The sequence below is a fragment of the Schistocerca cancellata genome, chromosome 1, assembly GCF_023864275.1.
Source record: "Schistocerca cancellata isolate TAMUIC-IGC-003103 chromosome 1, iqSchCanc2.1, whole genome shotgun sequence".
Lineage (NCBI taxonomy): Eukaryota > Metazoa > Arthropoda > Insecta > Orthoptera > Acrididae > Schistocerca > Schistocerca cancellata.
In genome coordinates this window covers 751,608,555-751,636,290 of record NC_064626.1, presented here as the reverse complement: position 1 = coordinate 751,636,290, position 27,736 = coordinate 751,608,555, and positions in this window count along the sequence as shown.

Genomic DNA, 27,736 nt, shown 5'->3' with positions numbered 1-27,736 from the left:
CCATAAATGACGGCTGTGGGAATGTGTATGGGCGAAAATACGTGCAACTGTTGAGCCACTGGTCGCCCAGATCAGTTAAGGGGCTAGCAACAGTGTCTTCTCAACGACCGTCAGGGAACGTTGCTGCGTTTGGTCCCCCAGCAAAAGGTGCCTGGTTCATGCACCCAAACTGACTGTTGTTCATCGGCAACGAAGGCTGAAATTTGCACGCCAGACATCTGTTGAGTGGCGACAGGTCACCTTTTCAGATGAATCACTTTTTATGCTCCATCGAACCGAAGCTCATTGGCGTGTAAGGCGTGAAAACGTCTGAAAGCAAACACCCTGCAAGGATCATCGGAATGATCCAGACTGGAGAGCATTTCCTAGGTGATCTCGTTATTCTGGAAGGCACAATGGGTCAACAAAAGTATGCATCTATGGGATCATGTCCTCTCCTACATGCAATTTGTTTTTCCTCAGCACGATGCCATCTACCAGCCGGACAATGCAACGCGTCACACAGCTCGTAGTGGTTTGAAAAGTAGCAGGATGGGTTTTCCCGCACTCGCCTGACCACCAAACTCCACAGATTTAAACCCATTGTAGAATCTGTCGGACCACATCGATCTGGCTGTTCGCGTCAAGGATCCTCAATCGAGAAACCTAACGCAGGTTACCATGACACTGCAGTCGCCATGACTCCACATCCTTGTCAGTACCTTACAGAACCGCACTGAAACATGCGACTGGACAATTACTGTGACTGGTCAGTGTATTCATATTTTCATAAAAGGCATGAAAAGCTGAAGTGTCATCATTACTTCACCAAAATCTGGTAAAATTACACAACGCTATACAAAAATGCTTTGACCGATGTGATGAAACCTTACAGCCAGGACAGCAAATTTATTCAGTTATGTGAAAGGATGATATATTTCAAGATGATCCAAAAGCTTCAAAACCGCTCTTATATCGTCGAGAGTGAAGGAGACATCACATCCCGATAACACCTCAACAAAATACGTCACACTGCCAATTTTGCTGTAACCATGCCTTAAGCGTGGCTTGCTGCCACACTATGCTATTAGGGAGGACCTTTTATGAATGCAAAGCATATTTGTTTTTCTATAGAAACTTTAATACAATCATGTAATTGTAAAAATGCGACGTTTACAATTTGTACAAGATGCAAAGAAATTTACAGCTTTCTCTCTATTTTTCGATGAATTTCCCCCCAGCAGTGTATATAATCAATTGTAAAATAATAAAAATATATAGTTTTACCTACTAATTTCTCTGTATTCGTTACAACTCTTTCCTGGAAATTTATTTGCAATCTGAAATTTTCATTGACCTTTCCTTTTCATACCTTTAGCGAAAATATTACTAAATACAATATATTCAGCATTATTTCTGTTTATTTGCAGTGTAAGTAATTTAAAAAAGAAAATAAAAAGAAAAAAAGTTTCCGGGTACGGACCAGACACCAAGATCCTCGGATTAGCATTGTGTGCTCTTTCTGCAGCGCCAACCGGTGTGTGGAAACTTCGCTATCATAGAAGGTTCATTTCTCGCCCGATCTGCGTCAAAAATGTTTATTTTTTCTAAACGCTTGGCCATCTGGAGCTCCCACATCTGTCACTTTCATTTCTGGCCAAGTTCTGCATATGCCATATTGGACGAAATCAACGATGACAAGTAGGCTCGGTCACCTCATTAAGTGGCCGCTAGGCCAACAATATTACGGCTCACTACTTCCGGATGTGCAATGGTACTGAATGTGTGTGGGTTACGTTATGACATCGTTTACTATTACTGAGCAGATCAGAAACTTTTGAAACATTTTACGTTATCTAAAAAATATTGTGCTGCGTTGACAATTTCCTTGCTAGTCGATTACATGTTTCGTTGAAGTACATCTTCTGTGCTGCTTTGTGTCCGCTATTGAGTTTGCCTATTAAAATGACTTCAAAACAAGAAGAAAGATCATTCATATTAGACAGCATCGAAATACGATAGAAACGTGGTTCACGTCAAATGAAAGTTTGGATCCAGCTGTAAGGTGTGCTCGGATAGCCTAATGCTAAGGCACCGGTCGCGATAAGCGGTAAATCAGCGTCCGCGTCTCGGCCCGCCACAAATTGTCATTGTCGTCATTCCACTATAGAGACGATGGTTGTCTATATTGGCAACCGCGAATACATTTCGTGCATCAAAATGTATGAATCACTGCTGAAACTATGGGTTGCTACGGCAGATGAATATAAAAATTAGAAAATTACGAATGATCTTGATCAGTTGTTTCTCACTATATATAAAGAGCACTGCCCTGCGAGTACGACAAAGGATTTTAAAAAAAGTTAATTCTCAACAAACTTCAGCTAGTACGTGAAACGAATAAGGGACTGAAAGAAAAACGCTGATTTGGCGAAATTGCATCCCTCATTCTACTTTTTGTTTTTTGAATATGGGGGCAAGCATTTAAAGTTCGGAAACGTATCATATGATGGAACATCAAGAGTAAAAAATTTCAAGAGTGAATTTTTGACATTCATTACACCGATTTTCATTCATCTATTTTTTCTTCTTCTACTTACAACAAAGTAGAGGAACTACTAAAGCAACAACGTTTTGATCGTGTAACTTTTTGAACCACACTAAATATTGCACAACTATATTGACCATTGGTGCATTGATGGACAAATAAATCGTAGCGGTGTAAAACAGTCATCAGAATACACTACCGTACGTCACATGTAACTAGCAATGAGACAGACAAATCACTTAACCATCAAATAACTAGCCACTGATTCGAATCTAATGTGTCACGTGCTTAAGAGACGAGAAGAAAATTTCTCGTCCTGAAAGAAAGACGGACCTCATATCAGTAAAATTTGGTTTTTGTTATGTTTTTGCGTGTTGTACAACAAAGTGAGTTATGTGGAGTAATTTAGATAGTAGTATAAATTGTGTTACATCAACTGTAATACCATGCTGTCATAAAAGTCTTTTCTTTGGCCCCATCTACTACGTAGCTTGGGAAGATGTACGTACGCGCAGCATCAGCAGTCAATAAAAGTAAAACAATTACGTGTGTCAGCTGCACGAATGTAATTAATCTACATTTATCTGTTTTTTGTTCTACAAAGTATATTTACTTTTTAGACAACAGCTAAATTAATTGTAGTTGGACTTAGTTTAATAAACTAATTAAGAACTTACTCTGAGGTGTTTGAAGAAAAGTATCAGCACTTTATACCACAGAGTGAGGTTAAAAAAGACATCAATAATTTTATAACCATTACCCAGGGGGGAGAGTGCCACTAGGCGGATTCAGAGAAAAACGTGAACTCGAGAGTCGTCAACAGAGTACGGACAATACATGAACAGCAAACGGAGGAAAATAACCAACAACAAGATCAGAGTCTTGAGTGGCCTCCCAGTAGGTATTGAACTACCTCACGTTTGGTGTAGCGGCCAGTGTCCCAATGTAGTACTATTTTTAAGTCTCCTTTCTCTCCTGACGTCCGGCGAAATTATATGTGAGTATGTCTCCACATCTGATCGGTCAATTCAGATTCCTAGACTTTCCAACCGGATTATTTGTTTGCAACTACCGCTGCTCTAGACTAACGTTCCCATTTCCTGCACTAAAAGAAACATACACTTGTCGAAAGACGCTATTCAGAATAATGCTTAGTTTGCTGATACCTGTGTCGCTACGTTAAGTCCTGAAGGGCCCCTTCGGTCACAGGTCTGCGCTTCCTATGTATATTGTCGATCCCAAGCAAGTGGAGGCCCTCCCACGGATAGAATGGCACGCTCTAGTGCGTCAGGCGTCATTGTCTGGCGAGATGCTTTCTTTCCTGTTTTGTGTCCATGTATCGGCATACTACAACAGTATGCACACTGACGGACATGAAAAGCGTGACAACATGAACACTTTAACGGAACGCCACCAAAAGCTACTCTGTTAGTACTCTACTATTCAGATAGTTAAGAGAGATTAAAATTTAATTGTGGGATATGAACTTTTGGAAAGAAATGAAAGAAGAAGCCGCCTTGTAAAATTTTGCACAAAGCATAATTTAACCATCGATAACAAGTGGTTTAAGAATCATGAAAGAAGGTTTTGTACGTGGAATAGACCTGGAGACACCGGAAGGTTTCACATTGATTGTATAACGGTAAGACAGAGATTTCGGAAACAAATTTTGGATTGTAAGACATTTCTAGGGACAGATGTGGACTCCAACTACAATTAATTGATTATGAACTGTAAATTAAAACTAAAGAAATTGCAAAAAGTAGGAAATTAAGAAGATGGCAGCTGGATAAGTTGAAAGAACCATAGGCTGTTGCAAGTTTCAGAGGGCGCATGGGCAATAACTGACCATAACAGGGGAAAGGAATATAATGGAAGAAGAATGGGTAGCTTTAAGAGATGAAATAGTGAAGAGAGCACAGTATCAAATAAGTAAAAAGGCAGAGCCTAGTAGAAATCCTGGAATAACAAAGGAGATATCGAATTTAATTGATAAACGGAGAAGATATAAAACTGCAGCAAATGAAGCAAGCGAAAGAGAATACAAACGTCTAAAAATGAGACTAACAGGAAAAGCAAAATGGCTAAGCAGAAATGGCTAGAGGACAAATGTAAGAATATAGAATCATATATCAGTAGGAGAAAGGTAGATACCGCCTGCAAGACAATTAAAGAGGTCTTTGGAAGAAAGAAATCCAGCTGTTGTAGCATATCCTCGATGTTTTCCAATCTGTATATTGACAACGTTGAGCAAACAGTACAGGAAACCGAAGAAAAATTTGGAGAAGGAGATAATGTCCAGGAAGAAGAAATAAAAACTTTGTGGTTTGCCAATGACATTGTAATCCTGTAAAAGACAGCAAAGGACTTGTAAGAGCAGTTGAACGGCTAGGACAGTGTTTCGAAAGGTCGGTATACGATGAACATCAACAAAAGCAAAACAAGGATAATGGGATGTAGTCGAATTAAATCAGATGACGTTGAGGAAATTAGATTAGGAAACGAGAGTTTTGCTATTTGGGTAGTAAAATAACTGACTATGTCAGAAGCAAATAGCATATTAAATGGTTCGGTTAGTGTTTTTTAACGTCCCGTCGACAACGAGGTCATTAGAGGCGGAGCACAAGCTCGCGTTAGGGAAGGATGGGGAAGGAAATCGGCCGTGCCCTTTCAAAGGAACCATCCCGGCATTTGCCTGAAACGATTTAGGGAAATCACGGAAAACCTAAATCAGGATGGCTGGAGACGGGATTGAACCGTCGTTCTCCCGAATACAAGTCCAGTGTGCTAACCACTGCGCCACCTCGCTCGGTGCATATTAAATGTAGACCGGTAATGGTAAGAAAGTGTTTTCGAAGAAAAGAAATTTGTCAACATCGAATATAAATTTAAGTGTTAGAAGTCTTTTCTGAAAGTATTTGCATGGAGTATAACCATGTACGGAAGTGAAACAAGGACGATAAACAGTTTAGGCAAGAAGAGAATCCATCCTGATTTAGGTTTTCCGTGATTTCCCTAGATCACTTCCTTTGAAAGGGCACGGCCGATTTCCTTCCCCATCCTTCCCTAATCAGAGCTTGTGCTCCATCTCTAATGACCGCATTGTCGACGGGACGTTAAAAACTAATCTCCTCCTCCAAGAAGAGAATAGAAGCTTTTGAAATGTGGTGCTACAGATGAATGCTGAAGATTAGAGGGGTAGACCACATATCTAATGATGTGGTACTGAACAGAACTGGAGACTAAAGAAATTTGTGACACAAGCTGAGTGGAAGAAGGGATCGCTTGATAGGAGACATTCTGAGACATCGAGGGATCGCCTATTTAGTACTTGAGGGAAGTGTGTGTGTGTGTGGGGGGGGGGGGGGGGGGGGGGGTAAAAATCGTATAGGCAGGCCAAGAGACGAGTATAGTAACGAGATTCAGAAGGATGTAAGTTGCAGTAGTTATTCAGAAATGAAGAGGCTCGCACAGGATAGAGTAGAATGGCGACCTACATCAAACCAGTCTTCGGACTGAAGACAACAACGACAAGAGTTATTACCATGTCAGTGGGATATGTTGATTAAAATTTCATTATGTGAGCTAATTTTCAGTATTTTGAGTACAGAAGGGACTCATTCTTACCAGCTGAAGAATCGTGTGAGTACTGAAACTATTCGAGTGGAGTTTGTGCCACAGCATGCCCAGAGGATGTTTATGAAACTTGTCGCCATGTTTTGGACTTTCAGAACGGTAGAACAATTGGCATTAATGGTAATGAAGCCTCATATAGACAGACAGCACAGTGAAATGGTTGCAGAGCAGGTGATGACCAGAAGGTCTCTGGACAATAGCGTGGCAGGAAGCGAAGGCACGGGTACTCCCAGAGTCGCTACGCCACGAGAACGTCGTAGGAATGTTCCGCTGTTATGACGGACAGATGAATGACAACAGTGTGTGTCCATGAACTGCTGGGACAGATGATCGGTAACTAGATCTGAAATCTCGAGTTGCCACGTGTCTGTTGTTGTGAACACCGTGCCAGAGATAACAGATTTTGCGTGGTGTAGAGCCAGAGTTGACTGGGCTGTTGAGTTTCATTCTGTGGTGTTCAGTGGTAATTCTCGCTTCTGTTTTCAGTGGTGAGAGCCGAGCCAAAGTGCCCCTAGATCACCTTGTGAAAGGCCACAGGAAGCAGAGACTCTAGAGACGTATACCTCTCCAACTCCTGGAATCATAATGTGGGAAGCTGTTGGATATGACAGCATGACTCATTAGGCAATTATTGAACAGAGACTAAATACTCATCAGTGTGTGACAAGAATAGTAAACTCCGTTGTCGTACCCCACATGACTAGGGTGCCAAATGATATATTCCAGCAGGATACTGCGAGATCCAAACCTCAGCTCACGCCACCAACCCCTTGAGAAATGTATGTATCCTTGACTGGCCCATCCAGTTGATGGTACAGTCCGTGTGATATTAGCAACGTGTAGTTCTCTGTTTTAATATCTGAGAAATGTTTTCTTTTGGCTGCAATCAATTTCATAGGAAAAATCTGAATGTAGCCGTTTGAAGATGGGCATAGGAATGTGAACGTTATGGCCTGAACAAAGGAAGGAATTTCAGAAAGTCGTAACTGCTGGCTCTTCATTTCAGTAATACGGATAAGAAGCTTGAACACTTCAGTTAGATACCGAACGGTCTCTTTCCAAGTTTACCATGTCATTAAAAAAGGGTCTGGTGCATTAAGTGTTATGATGATTTAGAGAATATTGTAACAAAATATAAATTTTAGGAGGAAATAATATTTGACATTGAGCGTGAGTGACGTGTGTTACTTCCAAGTTTAGAAGATAGACATTGGTGTGCAAAACGTAGGAATGAAAATAACTTTCGCGTAATGGTCACTACGAAAAAATGTAGCTCGATGAAACTTGGACCATATATATGTATATAAAGAACTGCTACAGTGTATCACAAAATGTAGTAAAAGAAATACGCTATGAGACGAAATGATAGTTTTATTCAAAGACTTTAATTACACTGATATCACCGCGATTCACGATGCTCCCCTGGACATTGCAAAAGGCGGTACATGCTTCTTAATAGGGTGTGTGATTACAACGGACGCAGACCAATTCCATGGTGGCCACCAGGTTGATAAAGAATTCTTTCGGGTAGGACGTTCCATTCTTCCAGCAGCGCGGGGCTGACGGCTGTTGCGTGTGGATGTGCTGCAGTACCTCTCCACATGACATCGCAAAAGTGCCATATGGGATTTGAGTCGGGAGAAGGGTCAGGGCAGTCTTTCGTCAAATATCCTCTGTTTCCGTGAGCTGCTCGACCAGCGCAGTTCATTTCTGTCGCTCACTGTCATTCAAATATGATGTCAGCGACGAATTTACTTCTGACAAGACTCACAGTTTCACAATAACGTAGACATGTCAGCGTACCGTGTTTCTAAGATTTGGAGGTCAGTAGACAAATGCAATCTTATGTCTCTCCACATAATGACACCTGGACCACCAAAACGATCATGTTCGACAGTGCTCGACGTGCCCTCACCTGGCGGGAGAAGGTTAAACGTCATGCATCCAGAAACATGATCATTTTGGTGGTCCAGGTTTTATGATGTGGGGAGGCATAATGTTGCAAGTACGTGCTAATCTTAAAGTCTTTGAACCACGCTAGTGGAGGAATGAAACACGCTACCACGAAAACTCTTTTCTGGCCTTGTGGCCAACCTGTCAGCAAGTTGCAGAGCATGCTGTGATCACACACCCTATTAAGAGCCACGTCATGCATTTTGTAATGTCCAAGGGGTCATTATAAATCACGTTAACTTAAGTGTAATTATTGTCTTTAAATAAAGCGTATTTTCTGTTCGTCTCAGTACGTATTTATTTCTATTTCCGTCTGTGCTATACTGTACCATTTCTTTCTATGTATGGTCTGTGTTTCATCGAGATGTATTTCTTGGCAGTGATACATCATGCGAAAATTACTTTTGTCCATAGGTTTTGCATACTAGTGTATAGTCGATATGGAAAATGTAATGTAAGCTACAATTACCCTTTAAATATAGGAAACAGGTTACGATTTTAAACAAATGAAGGAAATAAGTACCTCGTCTTCTTCCAGCAAGACGTAGTTTTGGGCACTTTGTATTTCTTCGAAGGCGGGATCGGTATTTTCTGCTTTGATACTAGTAATAACGGGATCAGATTGCTCGATCATGTTCTTCCCCGCACTGTTTACACAGGAGATGCTAGTCTTCTGCTCTCCGCTGTCCTGCATAAGGTCGCACTTCTGCCCTAGGGTTACTGATTTACCCCAAGGCTGATCTTCTTGTGTATCGTCAGCAACCATGTTGCTGCAGTCGTCAGTAGTTCCTAGGCAGCTTTCCTGCACGTAATCCGGACTACAGCAGTCGTATAACAGTGCAACATTCATGGTACTCTCCCTTTCTTCTGATATTAACTCTGTGTTGAAGTCGTCGCGCTCTTGCCTTTGCTCTGGATCGTCGTGGCGCATTTGTGAGAAAGGTGTCGGACAAACGTTGTCGTCTCGCGGAAAATCGTCACTGTTATACGTGCGCTCCGCAGCAGAATCTTCAACGCTGCTTTCCTCCTCCGATCCGACGTCTATAAGGACAGTGTCTCGATTGTTTTCAGGCTCTATACTTCCGGTAACATAAGCGGTGGAGAACTGCAAATCATTGTTGTACCTTAGATCTGTCAAGTCAGCTTCCGGAACCTTCAGAAACTCTTCGCAGCTGTTGAACTTTACACTAGTAAATTCCAATAAGCTGTCGCGTTCTGTTTCCTGACTGTCCTCTTCAACGTCTGCTTCTCGACGGAGCTCGTTTTCGCATCCGTTTGAGTTTCCGACATCGAAATGTACAGTACAGTGTTGCAGCGAGAGCCTGTCACCGTTGTAGCCCTCCCCGGACCCTTTCATGTCCTCCTCGCACTCGTGAACGAACTGCTGGAAAGCGTCGTCGCAGAGCCCGCCGCCATCCCAGCCGCCTGCGAGCCCTCCACCGCGCGCCCGCAGTCTGTCTGTGGCGGACGCGGCCAGCAGCAGCCCGGCGCAGCCCGCTGGAACGTGGCCATTGCCGCGCCTGCCGCCGTGCCGCCCCTTCAACGAATGCGCTGGATGGCTGTCCACCTTGTAGTGACTCAGACACTTTGCGCTGGCGGCCGTAGCGATCGGTAGCCGGTATACGCCCCTCCGCCGCTGCCGACGTACCTGGTAACAGCAAGACACGCAACTCTTACAGGGTGTGGTAGATAAGTAATGAGACTCAGTCTAGAAAAACAAATTTATTGATCCAATTTGTACAAAACGTTAATATTCTTCAAAGTGCTCGCCTTGGGCGTCGACACAACGTTGCCAGCGCGTTTTCCAAGCTTCATAGGCCCCACTGTAGTCCGTTTGAGTTATCCCAGTTAGTGCCTTCGTGACAGCACGTTGGATGTTCGGAATATCGTCGAAACGATGACCCTTCAGGCATCTTTTGACCTTCGGAAATAGGAAGAAATCAGGAGGACTCAAGTCAGGGCTGTATGGTGGCTGTGGCAAAACTTCAACTCCAATTCGGGTCAAGTAGGAGGTCACGAGGAACGCTGTGTGCGCCGGAGCGTTGTCGTGGTGGAGACGCCAGCGTTGAGCAAGGTCCTGTCGCTTCCGTTTGACGGCTCTGTGCAATCGCTGAAGGACTTCTTTGTAGAATTCGGCATTGACAGTCTTCCCCTGAGGGACAAACTCTTTGTGAATTAACCCCCGCTTGTCGAAAAACACAATCAGCATTGTCTTGATGCGGGACTTTGACATTCTTGCTTTCTTCGGCCACGGGGATGCCGGTGTGTGCCACTCCGAGCTCTGGGCTTTCGTCTCCGGGTCGTACTGGAATGTCCACGATTCGTCGCCTGTTACTACGTTGTCTAAAAAGTGTGGATTATTTTCCAAATCATTCAACATCTCACGGCAAACGTCCACTCGTTGTTGCTTTTGTTCGGCGGTGAGCACTCGGGGAACCAATTTTGCGCAAACTTTCCTCATCATCAAATCTTGCGTAACAACTTGGTGAACCGTAAATTTATTCACGGAGACCTCATCGGCGATCATTTTGAGACTTAAACGACGGTCGGAGTCCAGGAGTTCTTTCACTTTGGCCACCGTTTCATCCACACGACTCGTTGAAGGGCGTCCAGATCGTTCCATGTCTTCAACGGATTCCCTCCAGTTTTTAAATTCATTAAACCACCGGAACACTTGAGCTCTTGATAGGGAGTCTTCTTTGTAGGCCTCCGTAATCATAACAAAAGTTTCCGAAGCAGTTTTGCCCAAGCGAAAGCAAAATTTGATTGCATACCGCTGTTCTATCGAGCGATCCATCTTCAGCGTTTTCACAAGTGTCACGGGCACACAAACAACGTAATACGCGAAGCTCGACCCTCACTGCACCAGAGCTCCGACGCGACTGCGAACCGGTTCTATTGTTAGCTCAGGTCCCCCACCATGTGACGTACAGGTGGAGACCGCCCTGCGAGCGACTGGGGCGCCGCGCGGCAGCCAGTCTCATTACTTATCTACCACACCCTGTACGGTAGTGCAAGCTGCGACACTCGTCAGACGGTCTCTGTCAGGAGAGATACGAGGCAAGGCCGAGCCCCGGGCTGTCACAACGTATTCTGACCTTAACGGTTACTGGTAATCAGTTACAGGCGAAAAGTGTGGGAGGGGACAATAGAGAGGAGATATGTACAGCCTGGAGATGATGGGTCGGTCATCCCGTAATCCTTCTAAACGCGTTATGATCGGGGCCTATTGTGCTAGCTTAAGGGCTGCTGACATTTGCATTACGGCAGGTGCTTTTGCGGTACCTATTCGCAATAAACTGCTTAAAATCCTGACAGAAAGCGGCATTTTTCTGAGGAATGTTAATAGTGGGAGAAGGAAATGCCTAGTGAAAATACCTACATTCTCCTACGGAGACATACTGCGTGAGAGATCTGAATGTCGAAACAGCTGAATGTTGGCTGTGTTACCCTTATGCACGAGAAAAAACGTTAATCATACTTTGCCCCGCGGGATTAGCCGAGCGGACTCAGGCGCTGCAGTCATGGACTGTGCGGCTGGTTCCGGCGGAGGATCGAGTCCTTCCTCGGGCAAGGGTATGTGTGTTTGTCCTCAGGATAATTTAGGTTAAGTAGTGTGTAAGCTTATGGACTGATGACCTTAGCAGTTAAGTCCCATAAGATTTCACACACATTTGAACATTAATCATACTTTCATCACGCTTATATTACTTACTATAACTTCAGCAGTTTAAATACCTGCTGAAGCAAGGATACCGTCTCAGTATCAATATACCTGGAGCAGGTAACTGTTTGCGAATCAGGAACAATGATCGGTCTGACGATTTAACGATGATTTCCAGTGAGAGACACGTATAAATGTGGTGTGTAACGAAACTTTCCGTACCACCTCGAGACACAGAGGACCTACTCCTGATGAGCTGTGCTTTAAGCTGTGGGTAACTAATTCTTCCAATTCCTCATTTCCCTTAAGCATGTTCCGCGAAGGGTTTCTGATCGCTACCAATATCTGCGTTATTCCTTAAAATGGAATCCAGGTTTTCCAGGTTTTGGACGTATTATAATATCTGAATTTAAATTAGTTTTCGCGAATGTTAGTGTATATAATGACCAAACAGTATTTCGACACGTTTTCTGGCTCACGTGAACTTTCTTGCTTCCACTAGTCGTTCTCCATTGTTCTCTTATACCATTCTCGATGCGTTTTTCACTCTTTGTTTGTAATTATAATCGTGGTAAGAGCTCTCGAGACTTGCATTTTGGTAACACTTGTTCACGCACAGTGGAATTCGGCCGTGTGAACGCTTACACTGTTATTGGAACCACCCCCCCCCCCCCCCAAAAAAAAAAATGTTCAAATATGTGTGAAATCTCATGGGACTTAACTGCTAAGGTCATCAGTCCCTAAGCTTACACACTACTTAACCTAAATTATCCTAAGGACAAACACACATACCCATGCCCGAGGGAAGACTCGAACCTCCGCCTGGACCTTTAAATCGAATAGTATACGAAGTATGAAGCAGTTTAAGAGATAATGGTTGAACGCTGTCATTTATTATCATACAAGATGTTCTGTTTGTATCTATATGTATTTATATTGTAAGTGATGATAAGTATTGCTCATGAAGAGCAAAGGAATAATAATTTGATGATCTAATTAGCTGTAGAGTTTCATAATTTATGCATTTGTATTGAGTTTCAAAGAAATAGAATGCTGGCACAGTATAAGGAGTAATGTGTACTGTGTTTAAATTTTAAACCATGTGTGTCAGCACAATAAAAAGTATATTCAATCTTATTTTCAATGTTAATAACAACTGTTAAAATACAGAAACATAATTTACTACGGGATAAGTACCTAGTCCCTTGAAACTTATTTCTGGACAACCACATTAATTAGAGATTGTATCTGAAGGATTTAATAGAAATTAAAGTACTGTCAATTACTTGTATATTTTGTTGCATTGGAATTACGTTTTGACAAATATGATACACGATAATACTTTGTTCAAAGATACAAATAGAATAGCCATTATGCAGAAAATTAGTAAATGCTATACTGCTTGAAATTTTATTTGTGTGTTTAGACTGTTTTGGCTTTATTGCATTCATCAGTACACCTGTAAACAATCACATTTATTTATGTTTTATGTAATATATAATTTATCAAAGTTTTTTTCACCCATGTCTGATAACTTGTTCAATGTGTTATAATAAGGTTTTTATTATTCTGACAGTTGTAGAAATTCAAGTTTGACAGATAATTGTTTACTCAAAGACATTTATGTTGTTGCATACAAAAATGAAGAAAACATTGACAGACAGACACACCACAGCAGTTGAATCTGATAAGGGTATTAGTATACTTACCATTAACCATAATGATTACCAACAAAGTAAAAAATTCGTTGAAACTAATAAGATTACTGAACTACTCACCGATCCAACAACAAAATTTTCAGCACAAACCAGAAACGAATAAAAAGTTCCTACACAGAGTTAACAGAAAACAAAAAGAAAACAATTATTGTAATGAGTCCACGAACCCCAGCACTTTATAGGCATTTAACGATATTTAAGCCTTTGGCTTTCATATGTCCAATTGATAACAGTATTAACAGTTCAACTTACTGAATTAATATTATACTCAACAAACTGATGATGAAATATTTCACATATGGAAAAACTACACCTCACAAAACTCCAGTATTACTGAAGGAACAATAAAGCACATAGAAATCCAACACAATGCTAAATTCGTTTCACTTGGCATAACAAAGCTCTGCACTAACATTTCTATACAAGAAACAATAGATATTATAGAACATACTCTCGTGATTCATAAAGAAACAACCAGATGAAGGCATACATTATATTAGACAACTTTCCAAACTCACCCTTTCGCAAATCTATTTCCAATTTAACAGAAACATTAACACATGACCAGATAGTGTGGTTATAACACGTAATGCTGCTGGACCCAAAGCAAATATATTTATTAACAATCCTGAAATACACTACTGGCCATTAAAATTGCTACACCACGAAGACGACGTGCTACAGACGCGAAATTTAACCGACAGGAACAAGATGCTGTGATATGCAAATGATTAGCATTTCAGAGCATTCACACAAGGTTGGCGCCGGTGGCGACACCTACAACGTGCTGACATGAGGAAAGTTTCCAACCGATTTCTCATACACAAACAGGAGTTGACCGGTGTTGACTGGTGAAACGTTGTTGTGATGCCTCGTGTAAGGAGGAGAAATGCGTACCATCACGTTTCCGACTTTGATAAAGGTCGGATTGTAGCCTATCGCGATTGCGGTTTATCGTATCGCGACATTGCTGCTCGCGTTGGCCGAGATCCAATGACTGTTAGCAGAATATGGAATCGGTGGGTTCAGGAGGGTAATACGGAACGCCGTGCTGGATCACAACGGCCTCGTATCAGTAGCAGTCGAGATGACGGGCATCTTATCCGCATGTCTGTAACGGATCGTGCAGCCACGTCTCGATCCCTGAGTCAACAGATGGGGACGTTTGCAAGACAACAACCATCTGCACGAACAGTTCGACGACGTTTGCAGCAGCATGGACTATCAGCTCGGAGACCATGGCTGCGGTTACCCTCGACACTGCATCACAGACAGGAGCGCCTGCGATGGTGTACTCAACGACAAACCTGGGTGCACGAATGGCAAAACGTCATTGTTTCGGATGAATCCCGGTTCTGTTTACAGCGTCATGATGGTCGCATCCGTGTTTCGCGACATCGCGGTGAACGCACATTGGAAGCATGTATTTGTCATCGCCATACTGGCGTATCACCTGGCGTGATGGTATGGGGTGCCATTGGTTACACGTTTCGGTCACCTCTTGTTCGCACTGACGGCACTTTGAACAGTGGACGTTACATTTCAGATGTGTTACTACCCGTGGCTTTCCCCATCATTCGATCCCTGCGAATCCCTACATTTCAGCAGGATAATGCACGACCGCATGTTGCAGGTCCTGTATGGGCCTTTCTGGATACAGAAAATATTCGACTGCTGCCCTGGCCAGCACATTCTCCAGATCTCTCACCAATTAAAAACGTTTGGTCAATGGTGGCCGAGCAACTGGCTCGTCACAATTCGCCAGTCACTACTTTTGATGAACTGTGGTATCGTGTTGAAGCTGCATGGGCAGCTGTACCTGTACACGCCATCCAAGCTCTGTTTGACTCAATGCCCAGGCGTATCAAGGCCGTTATTATCGCCAGAGGTGGTTGTTCTGGGTAGTGATTTCTCAGGATCTATGCACCCAAATTGCGTGAAAATGTAATCACATGTCAGTTCTAGTATAATATATTTGTCTAATGAATACCCGTTTATCATCTGCATTTCTTCATGATGTAGCAATTTTAATGGTTAGTAGTGTAAAATTCTTCAAATCACAACATCCATTTCAAAAAGACATAGTATACTATTACCGCTATTGTCGATGACACAAACTATGTAAAACATCTTAACATTAGTTACTGCAAAAATCCTTTGATCATTGTGTTGGCCATTTTTGAGCACCCATATTCTGATTAGAAACAACTCTTGAAGCTGCTAAATCCAATTACCTTTTATCTGTTAGGCCACAGTCACAACAAAATTAAAGTTGGGCTCATATTTTGGTTTGTAACGAACGATATCGTATTAATTGGGAGTCTTTCAATATTTACTTGAATTGTAACAATCTAAATTGACACCAAATGATATTGTAAAAAGTGTTGAAGATGAACAATATTGTGTACTAAATTCTTACGTTTTTACTGTGTGACGGCGTATAATGACAAACGATTTGTACTGCAAGTCAAAGTTAACTATCATTTTAATTTTTTTCGTAATAAAATTTATTTCTATATTACTTTTGCATTAGTTTTTCATGCGATTCCGTCTGTAACCATAAGAAAGAGACAGATAGAAAGATGAAATTCACTGAAGCAGTACAGAACTCGACATAAACATTAGTGGAGTATAAATCAGACAGAGAACAAGATGAAATTTACTGATGATGACGGTGAGGTAGATGTGGAAATACTCTATGTAGTTTTTCCATGCTTTGTGCACACATGTGATATGAAAATTTAATGAAACTTTTCTTAAAGTGTGCTATGAAAAAGAGAAAGAGAGAAGAAGAGAGAAAGAGATAGGGAGAGAGAGAGAGAGAGAGAGAGAGAGAGAGAGAGTGAGTGTTAAAATATAATTTTTTAAGAAAGCTTCAATTCAAGTGAAGGATACATATTTTTTGACAAGGAAATACTGTAGTACTGACACTACATGTTTTTGAAGACGGAGATGTTTTTACGCAATTCTAATGAAGCTTATGTGATTTTTTTGGAAATATTGTTAGTAATACACCAACAACGGCACCATTTTATGCAGTGCAGGTGAAGCTTACTTTTTTTGACACAGAAACACTGTAGTATTGGCAAGATTCTTTTTTTTAGCACTGTGCCATTTTATGCGATTCATGTGACAGTTATGTATTTTTTTTAAATTATAATAGTCATTTGGATGGAACATGGGGGATACATACTGACTGCTTGACGTAATGGAAAAGAGATGTGGTTTGTGACATAGATCATTCGTAACAGTGATGACATCACTGATGAGAGGACATAGTCTGTGACGTTGTGACTAGGACACTGATGTGATCGCATGATATCAAAAATGTAAACAAAGTGGGCTGAAGGCCCCATAGCTGTGAAATGTGGAAGTTCCTTTCATGCATCTTTCATGATTTCATTCTTTTTAACCTGTTGCGGGTTTATATTTAATCTTTATAAACTAGACGTTGTTCTGACACACGTCGATACACGGAAAAGGATGTCTGGTTGAAACTTTATTTCATTTAATTTCCTAATGTAATTACTGGGATCTGGGGCCTCATTTGCTTTCATGTCACAATTGATTACGTACCACTTGCATCAAAACGGTAACCCAGCGACTTTGCGTCAAATTAGAGGCAGCACCTTTCGTTGTCTCTCTCGCCAACACAGGGGAAAATCTGTTGGCTTTCTTTAAACCTGGCCAACGGGAGCGGACCACAAAGCCCGTATCGCACTTCTCACCCTTTTTAAAACCAAGTCTTAGAATCGGTTATGAGGAGATCACATGAGGAAGCTTCGAGAATGTACTGGATGTTTCCTCTGTTGTCAAAGCACTATGATCGCCCGCTACCTATACTTTTCCAGTGCCTCGCGAATCGCGCTTTTGAGTGAGCATTGGGGACTGGCCAAGGGCACAGCACCATAAGATTTTGATATGGCCTCAGCGTCAGAGGTGGCTGTTGGTTTTTGGCGAAAAGGATATTCTTTTGCCAGCCACTGGTGAGTATTCACGTTTCTGTTGGAATGTGTTCGTTCTGACTGTCACTAATGTATTTTAATCATTTCAGTGAAGTTTTAGATCAAGTACGTAGAACTTGTGCTAGTTATGAGCCACCCATGTAGCCATATTATGAAGTCACTGTAAAATCTTGTGCAGACTCCTTCCTTCTGATTATCAAACGTAGTTAGGATTGTAAAGCGCTAACTCCAAAGTATTTAGAAAATACTGCCGGTAACATGGGATCCATAGTCTCGTGCTCACGGGTCGCTATCATTAAAGTGGTACTCCGTGTAGTTAAAGTGACCCTTGGGTTGTTAGTTTCCTGCATCAGATATTCTGTTGGCGGTGTCACTGAAATCTGTTGGAGTCGGTGCTGTGATCATTTGTGTTCCTAGTTTCTGTCAGTATTGATTCCTTTGGTTGTGTGCATGCCCGCTCTCCTACCATGAACCGTATCATAGACCCATGTATACGATGAGGATATCCCACACTGAGTTCTCACAAGAAAAACTTAACCCCTTGTTAATACGTAGGGGATCATAGCAGATAATTGATGTTTTACGTATGTGGCAATCAATGCCGAATTTCTGTAATAAAATGATAAGGTAACTGAATAAAAATTAGTTACTATGTCAATTGATTCCATATTCCATTCCATCAAAGAATTTTCAATCAATACCAGTGATGAATCCAACAAAATGCTCACTGAGTGAAATTCGTCACTGCACAGTTGTACTGGCTGTTACCGTTTCCGTTGCATGCATTTGTTCTTTTTTGTCAGTCACATTTAACAGAAAAGTGTAAGGCCAAACTTCTCATTATAGTCAGCGATGATTCTGTGCGACCCCCCAATTACATAACCACCGACACTGCAAAAATTGCGAAGATAAAATAGTAGACCACAATAATAGTATCCCTACTTTCAGCTATGTTATTTGAAAGTATAAAAGTCTCAGAATTTCATGGAGCAATTGAGAGCGCATCAAATAGAGAAGTGAGCAGATGGCCTCATGAGTGTCGAAAGCAAGTAGTAGGCCCTGTGAACTGGAGGTAATGTTTTGTGAGTTTGAGTGATCGAGTAGGAAATGAGCGATCTTTCATGACGCATAAAGTTATTTTCTAAATCCGGGAAGATTAAGAGTTGGAAGTGCATTCCGGTGTATGGCTGAATAATTCTAAATAATCATTTTGACGTCATTTATGTGAGTGTTGGGGTTTTGTGCACTTATACATGCTCAGCAGGAAAGGGCCGCAGAAACTGTAAACATGAGGCTGCCAGCTCAGTCTCCGGTCGAGTGTGTGTGTGTGTGTGTGTGTGTGTGTGTGTGTGTGTGTGTGTGTGGCAAAACTGCTATACATTAAATTCTTGGAGGTCTGTTCCTGCATATGAGTCGATTCCGTTGCGTTAAAAGTTTTTATCTTTCGTGGGAAGTCACCAGCATTGATCTCCTGATTACCTTGTGTCACACTAGGTGTTCTTTGAGTATTTTGAGTAAACATGTCTGCAATGGCTATTGAGTTGTCACACAGCCTGCACAACTCTGTAAGACTGAATATTACTTTTGTACCACAGTAATGTGGATTTTCAAAAGCACTGGTGAGTTGAATTCGCGAACAGAGAACATTCCAACGCTAACATGTTTACATCCACTTGAATTTAGAGTAAAAGACATACGAAAAATGGATATGTACTCCTACAGAGACATTTATGTTCGAAGGTACTCCATCACATTATTTGTAAATGGAAGAATAAAACGATTCAAATCACAGAAATGTAGTACATTACACCTACATATATATGCAAGAACATTGATGATGCTTAAATGATGCTGTTTATGTGGAGCCTAACGTTTCGTAATGGTCATGTAACAACGCCAATCGCGTGTTGCAAACTAAAATTAGTACCTATCGAAGGTATACATATTTATCCCACAATGCAGTGTTGGTAACTACATGAAGAAAAGTGTCATCGATGTGTTGCTGCTGCATCTGAGTGTCAGAAACCTAATGTTAGTATATTGCTAAAACAGAAGATTCTTTGCGTGTGTTGAACAGAAGTGTTACCACAACTCTATGTGGAACCAATAACTAAACTAGTAACACTGCACTGATCACACGACTTACATCACTTTTTAGGTAGCTGATGATCTAATATAAATGCTACTAATGTACGATTATCATCTTCAAGCTTCTGTATTCGCTGATTGAGATCCACCAGCTTTGCCCGCGAAAGGCAAAGGTCCCGAGTTCGAGTCTCGGTCGGGCACACAGTTTTAATCTGCCAGGAAGTTTCATATCAGCGCACACTCCGCTGCAGAGTGAAAATCTCATTCTGGAAACATCCCCTAGGCTGTGGCTAAGCCATGTTTCCGCAATAACCTTTCTTTCAGGAGTGCTAGTTCTGCAACGTTCGCAGGAGAGCTTCTGTAAAGTTTGGAAGGTAGGAGACGAGGTATTGGCAGAAGTAAAGCTGTGAGTACCGGGCGTGAGTCGTGCTTCGGTAGCTCATATGATAGAGCACTTGCCCGCGAAAGGCAAAGGTCCCGAGTTCGAGTCTCGGTCGGGCACACAGTTTTAATCTGCCAGGAAGTTTCATATCAGCGCACACTCCGCTGCAGAGTGAAAATCTCATTATGTAAAAATTTGTTCGGAAATATGACAAGTGGACTTTTCGTGTTGGTTTGCTACAAATAGCGCTGAAATTCCTGTTGAGTTATGTTGGCTATATATACACTGAAATGTCAAAGAAACTTGTATAGGTATGCGTATTCAAATACAGAGATTTGTAAACAGGCAGAATATGGGGCTGCAATCGGCAACGTCTATATAAGACAACAAGAGTCTGGCGCAGTTGCTAGATCGGTTACTGCTGCTAATTGGACGATTATCATGATTTAAGCGAGTTTGAACGTGGTGTTATAGTCGGCGCATGAGCGATGGACACAGCATTTCCAAGACAGCGATGAAATGGGAATTTTCCCGTACGACCATTACATGAGTGTACCGTGAATATCAGGAATCCGGTAAAACATTAAATCTCCAACGTCGCTGCGGCTGGAGAAAGATCCTGCAAGAACAGGAGCAACGACAACTCGACCATCAACAAGCGGCAGCGTGCGAACCATTCAACGAAACATCATCGATATGGGCTTTCGGAGCAGAAGGTCCACTCGTGTACCCTTGATGACTGCACGACACAAAGTTTTATACTTCGGTTGGGCCCATCAACTCTCACAATGGACTGTTGATGACTGGAAGCGTGTTGCCTGGTCGGACGAGTCTCACTTCAAATGGATCGACGGAGAAGATGGATTTGTACATGAATCCATGGACGCTGAATGTCAGCAGGGGACTGTTCAAGCAGGTGGAGGCTCTGTAATGATGTGGGGTGTGTGCACTTGACCTGATATGGGATCCCTGATACGTTTAGATACGACTCTGACAGGTGACATGTATGTAAGCAACCTGTCTAATCACATGCATCCATTCAAGTCCATTGTGCATTCCGACGGACTTGGGTAATTCCCGCCGGACACTACGACGCCCCAAACGTCCAAAATTGCTACAGAGTGGCTCCAGGAACACTCTTCTGTGTTTAAACACTTCCGCTGGCCACCAGCCTCCCAAACATGAACATTATTGAGCAAATCTGGGATGCCTTGCAACGTGCTGTTCAGGAGAGATTTCCACCCTCGTTCTCTTACAGATTTATGATCTGCCCTACAGGATTCATGGTGTCAATTACCTCTAGCACTATTTCAGACAATGATCGAGTCCATGCCACGTCGCATTGTGGCAGTTCTGCTTGTTCGCGGGGGCCCTACGCGATATTAGGCAGATGTACCAGAGTTTCTTTGACTCTTGAGTATATATATATTTGGTTACTACCTAAACAGCAGACTGTAGGATGAGAATATGTTACAATAGCTAGCAGGTTTTTAAAAACTTCCTCTATCTCTATACCTAGCTATAAACAGGGTGAAAGCCGAGAAGACAGGTTACGACATGTCAAATTTTCGAATGACATGACTATCTGTCAGGTTACTCACATGCCCTGACCAGTGAAACGTGGTGTCGAAGGCTTCAGTTAGTTACTAACAGGTATGGCAGCCATTGCCCTGACAGTAGTGACGTTATGCGACAGCTATCATGCGGGTTGACTTCATGCAGCAGCTGCAGGTGACCAGTGTGCACAGCTAGTGGTGGCGTGGTGGGTCTACAGCTGCTAGTGTAACATCATGTGCCACATCAGTAGCAGACTTCCAGGTCTGTGTGCGGCCAGGCAGCAAGGCCGCTGTTGTAGTGAGAACTGGCTTTACAATGATAACGCCATGGCAGAGGCAACAGTGGCTGCACGAAACACTCACTCAGCTGATAATTCCCAGCTGGAACAGTGATGGTTGCCCAGGTGCGCTGTCATGCGAATGGTCTGGCATCCGGCGGTGGTTGAAACCTGGCTGGTGTTCAGCGGTGATGGCAGCCCCAGCCCCAGAGCCCAGCGAGACTCATGGCACCTACGGCCTGCAGTTGACTCTGAGGCCCAGTACCAAGTTACTATAGGGTGGTGAGTGCAGCGAGAACGCTCGTGGGGGACGGGGGTGGGGGAGGGGGGAGCGGGAGGGGCAGAGAGCCCTTCCCCCACCAGTGTTTGTTTAAATAAAGATACATCCAAACTTAGAGACCATACACCTCTGAGTGAATAATAGCTTATAGTAGGACTGGGCCAGTATCTCAAGTCGGGGCCAGAATTCCACACTGATAAAAACAGCTCCATAGATGTTACAAAGATCTGACATCATAGAGCCAGGGCCCGTATTCCAACTCTAGGACAGGACTCTACACTGTTATAAATAGCCCAACGGGATTGAGCTGTATTGTGATGTCATAGAGCTGCACCAGTATGTCTCAGTCACCATCTTGTATTCCAGTCCAGAAATCTTGCATTCTGACGTCATAGTTGGGCTGGTGCTGGTATTCCAAATCTCAGATTGTGACGTTGTAAAGCCAGGGTTAGTATTCCAACATCACAATACACCATTTTGAATTTCCCTCCAATTTATACTGAGGACAGTAGCAACACTCCCTTCATAGGAAACACACTAGTGCAATTGGGCTATTTTTTGAATTTACCATCAAAATTTTGAATTTAACTCCATCATTTGAATTCCAACCATTTCATACATAGGGTTATTGGCCTACGTCAGAGGGGGTGTGTATGGGGGTGGCGGTGAGATGGGTGTGGGAGTGAGGAAATCCTATGACTCATTGACGATGTAATCAGTGACACACTCTGCACCGGAAACGGCCCTACTACATTACATATACCTACACTGCTAGTGCTGTCATCTGTCATCTGTGACTAGTTATTGCACGCTGACTTCAAACATAAGTGTTGGCACGTTAACATGCCTGGACTGTGTATATCCATCCTGTGACATCTAGCAAAACCCACCCCTCCTCCCTTTGTCAGGGCTCCCATTCTCGCCACTCACCCCCACCCACATCCTAAGACTTCTCACACTCCCAAACCCCTTAGTCAAACATCTAATCAAATAAAACCCATTCTATGCACCACCGCAAAGCATGCAAATTCGATAACAGCCTTACCCCCTGGCAGTCTACATATACTCATCACTTGACTGAGCTGAGTAAATTTTTCAAACAGTCAACAGAATAGCCCTTTATCTTTTGACGAACGCAACTCAGAATCTATATCGTACTTCGTGAAAACTTTCATTTTTAAGGCTACGTAAATTTTTTAATTTGCTTTGAATTTTTTAAATCGTTTGCTTTAAGAGCGGCGAATTGTAACCGCTCAAAGTCCTCTCCCTCTTGTGTAGGGTGTGGGGGATGAAACAACAATAGAGGAAAAGCTCCTCACCTTAATGTGTGAGACGGGGTTAAAATGCTCAATACTCCTATACATTAGTAAAAGTTGTGCGTTAAGCCAACTACATTCAGACATTCGTCTCAAACTCTATATCCCGTGGAAGAAGATGTAGCTCATTATTTCGATGTATGTTGCATGTCAATATACGGAAATATGTATGTGTTTACGACATGTGATGTATGCATAGAATTGCGATCTTATTTGATTATGTGTATATACCTAAGTATGAAATATGAGCATGACATTTGTCTTCTTATTTTACTCTATAAAACCCCCTTTATGCTAGTGTAGATGCATAGTATCCAACTTGAGCAGGTGGACAAAGCGTCCTCTCCATAACGATTCCGTAACGACTTCACCCCCATGACATCTCTACCGTCTGAGAATCTGTAAGATGACTCAGGAGGTGTACTTTCTCCTCAGTCTCCTTCTAGTATCATGTCTCTCTCTCTCTCTTTCTCTCTCTCTCTTATAGCAGTGATGATGTCGTCCAGCAGCATCAGCATCACCAGCAGCATCATCAGCAGCATAAGCGTCCTCGTTTCAAGGAGATTTTTGATGAGGACATTGTCTCATTGGACCTTTTCTATAGTGAGGTTTTTGCTGCTTTAATGCACTGTGTTTGGGAGAATGAAAATCTTGAACATGAGTATCATTTCTATGTAAGTGCGTGTTTCTGTCTGGCTGTCTGTCTGTATTTTCAATACTTACAGAATGTTTGTTGTTGTTTTTGGGCTGATGAATGAAGCCACTTTAAGGGCGACCCTGGATGATGTTCCAAGCCCTAGCACATTTTTGGCAAATGAGGGTCGGGGGGCTATCATTACTCGGTCACACTGATGTTAATGATGACCATGAAGTTTTACGTAAGTATCTCTTTTACTCGTGTGTGAGTGTGTGTGTGTTTACAATTGTCTTTTGATACTTATAGACTGTTGTAATGTTGTTTCACACAAATGTTCAATGTACTTGAGATGCCCTCCCCACTCTCTCCACTGCCTGTAATAGCCCCTGAGACAACCTCCAGTTCCAAGTAATAAGAATAATGAGCTCTTGAGTAAGTAACTCTCTCTCTCTCTCTCTCTCTCTCTCTCTCTCTCTCTCTCTCTGTGTGTGTGTGTGTGTGTGTGTGTGTGTGTGAGCGTGTGTGTGTGTGAGAGAGAGTGAGTGAGTGAGTGAGTGTTTGTGCATGTGTAAATTTTTTCAGGTAGTTATATAACTGCTTGACTGTGTAAGTGCATATATCTTTTTCTCATTACTTATAGACGGTTGTTCTGTGATGTTTCAGAATCGCTCTATAACTTGGAGCTGCCACCCTAGTCACTGGTACTGCCAATGCCTGCATCATCACTCCCATGAGCAGCAGTGCCAGCAGCTGGATTGTGTGAGTGGTCCCATGTGTGTCAGTGTCGGTGGTGGCACCCACACCTCCACCAGTGGCGGCCCGACCGTCGTGAGTAACTGCACCTGCACTGACAGATGGGCAGCCACGAGCAACACCGACACCTGGGTCGTAGGGATGGGGTCTCTCTGATGATAGTACCGATGAACTGTCGGCCAGCAGCAGTCCCTCAACCCGTTCTTACAGCGGGGGATGCCGATGTTCTGGTATATTGCACAGAACTATCATTTTAAGTGATATGAGGTGCACTTTGATACAGGATCCTGCTTACTTGCGTCAATGACTTGTTAAGGTATCAAGACGTGATTTTTTTCGTGAATGGGTGTTTGCCTGTACTGGAAAGGGAGCTTTCACTGATCTTAAGGGATCCGCAGTATCCCGTCATTAAGTGCGTCTCTACGATATACTGCAAGTTCATCCTCTCTTACTTAAGGTGGGTGTGACGAATAATGCAATATGTAAATGAGGTAACAGTTGCGAGATAATGATGGGGACCTCAATCGCTAAATTCTTTGACGATCTGAAGCCTACACAGGCCTTTCCAGCAAAGAGGCCGAGGGAAAATTCTCCATATAATTCTGTATTTGGACGTTCATGTACATGTGCACCATCCAATATGTGGAGGATCCTCACATGTCCACCTTCAGAGGCTATCGCTGATTAAAAGGCCGTCGTTAATGTCCAAAATAAAGACCAGTCCTGCTTATTATGTTCACTTCTGGCTTGTGATGGAAAACTTAAACAGTATCCTGAGCAACCAGAAAAATACCGTACGAACGTTATGGATGTTATAAACGCGATGGTATTAAATTCCCCAAGAGCCCTCAGGACATTGATAAATTTGAGAGGCAGAAACACCTTACATCTATTCACGTTCTCGTATATGCCCTGAGCAAATTCAAGTCAAATGATGGTGTTATTACACACATGTTCATTCGAATCGTTTAGTTTTCTAAAGTCGATAGTCCCCATGCAGTTTTATTGTTAGTCTCTGAAGGCGCCAGACAGCTGCTGGATCCAAAGTATGTCCCGCCTTCTCTTCTCCCAAATGAGTAAAACCAGTCATAGCCTTAGGAGCATGGGCTCGTTTAAAACAAGAGCTTAACAAAGTATAAAGTAGATTGCTCTACCAAGGACCCAGTAAGTGCAGTAATGCTTACCGAGGAGAATAAAATCTTAAAATTTAAGAATTTTCTCTACAAGGAGCGAGTACTCTACGCCGTATAAGCCGACCTTGAATGTCTTCTCGCCCCTGAGGCAGGCTGTGACGGTGATCCTACTGTCTCACAAACCAATCTCACAGAATGACACGTACGTTTATCAAGTTGTATGCTCGTACGATTCAAAACTTAATCATTTTGATTTGTACATCAGGGATAAACCTGCGGATAGGTTACTTTCTAAGCCTGAAAACCTGACATTGCACGGAAAGTTGATGGAATTTATGACAACATCATTCTTATGACTGAAATGCAGGAGGTTAAATTACTATACGAGAATCCAGTTGACTTCTATATTTGTGAGCAGCTGTTAGATAAAGAAGCAGGAACATCACGTGGACATTATTGCCATCTAACTAACAAATTCAGCGGTGCTGCACACAGTGTATGCAACTTGAGTTATCAACTCCCAGGACACATACCCGTTTTAATTCACAATTTAGCGGGTATGATGCTCGCTTCCATGGCGAGCCCTTGGCTTATTACAGAATGAGCAAAGATCAGATTAGTGTCCTACCCAACACCACTTAGAGATACAGTTGTCTTCGAAGAGAATCACCAAGAAAGTTATATTGAGGTTCTTCGATTCATGACAGTCATGCAGGCACCACTACAGAAACTTTCTGAAACGATACATCAGGAGAACTTACATCTCACTCGAGCCGCATTTCCTGATGATCCTGAGTTTTAGCTTGTAACAAAGAAGGGGGTTTTCCCATACGAGTATCTGGATTCATGGGACAGACTTGACAAAAACACACTAGATGACATAACCGCATTCTCCAGCACACTTCCAGGCATTGGTATATCGGATGCGGCGTGTGGACATGTAAGGGAATTGCATGAGTTCGATGTCTCTAGTTTTGTGAAGTACACGAAACGTTATGTGGATATGGACGTGCGCTTACTTGCAGATATTTTCGAACTATTTTGGAGAGAATGCATGGACACATACGAACTGCATCCTGTCTACTACTACACCACACCAAGGCTTTCGTGGGACGCTATGTTGAAAAGGACATGTGCCAATATTGAACTCTTAACCGATGCTGACATTTTGCAAGAATAATGCTCATTTTGCAAATGTGGGTTTCGTGGTGGACTTTCTCAAAGAGTCCACAGGTACGCCAAGGCAAAAACAACTTGCGGATGTGTGAAGAGTTCATTGCATCTGATGATTTAAGCTACATCATGTACATGGATATAATCACTTTATACATACAAGCCATACAACAACCTTTACCTGTTCAAGGGTTTCAGTGGCTGTCTTATAAGGAGTGCACCAGACTGGGAATAAACATCGAATATGTGTGGGCAGATTCCAAAACAGGGTATATTTTAGAGGTAGATTTGACGTACCCTATATGTTTGTATGACGAGCACACTGATTTACCACTGTGTCCAGAGCACCGAGTTTTTGAAAACGGTTCCCACGCCAAGCTGATGACAACGCTAGATGGAAAAACAAGGTACATACTATATTATAGTAATGTCTCAAGATGGGGATGCATCCGCGCTAATTTGTTCAACCAGTATCCCTCGTTGAAGGTATGCATTGATTTAAACCCTACAAAAATGTTGGTGAATGACACAGTCAGCCACAAATACTTTTTACATGCTTCATTTTAGTGCCATAACCGGTTTCGGGCTACATGCCCATTTTCAGATGGCTAATATTTTCGTTACACAGAGTTTTTGATCAACGTCTATGTAACGAAATATTAGACATCTGAAGATGG